The sequence below is a fragment of the Eurytemora carolleeae genome, unplaced genomic scaffold (genome assembly GCF_000591075.1).
Source record: "Eurytemora carolleeae unplaced genomic scaffold, Eaff_2.0 scaffold1474, whole genome shotgun sequence".
NCBI lineage: Eukaryota > Metazoa > Arthropoda > Copepoda > Calanoida > Temoridae > Eurytemora > Eurytemora carolleeae.
In genome coordinates, this window is record NW_019397396.1 from 15,645 (window position 1) to 16,356 (window position 712).

The following is a 712-nucleotide window of genomic DNA, read 5'->3' on the forward strand; positions in this document are numbered from 1 at the left end:
CCTATCAGTAAGGCATCCAGGCCTCATTCCAGTATATCAGAAGAATTCCTGCACTCTACTATTCAGGCCTAAAAAAAAATCTTAGGCACCTGGATTCTTGTCAGGCCTCTTCTCAGTATGAGTGAAGCGTTGACGGATGAATGTGCTGTCAGATTACATTTACAACCCATAATAGATCAATAATAAACCCATACAACACCAAACTCTCGCAATAGAAAAATTCCGAGATTTGACCTTAACATCCTAATCATGTCCTTCCTGGGGAGAAAAACATCTTTTTAAAAAAAATCTTATAATCTATCCATGATTCAATTAAAAGACCTAAAAGTTTAAAAGACATGAAATACATGAAATACATGAAAAACAAGGAAGGCCTGAAAGAACTGGAAAATCTAAAGACTTTAAAGTCTTTAAAGACCCCAAAGACCTGCAAAAATATATTTTATCATGAATGAAAGGTTTAATGATGTCTCTTTAAATTTTATTTTTTTCATCAAATTATTTAAACCCTGGAGACGTAAATTTTGTATATCTAATTAATAATATTAATTATTCTGTTAGTTGAAATAAAAACCTTCAGATTATTATTTACTTCACATTAAAAGGGACTGTGTATGCATATTGCTTCACATTAAAAGGGACTGTGTATACATATTGCTTCACATTAAAAGGGACTGTGTATGCATATTGCTTCACATTAAAAGGGACTGTG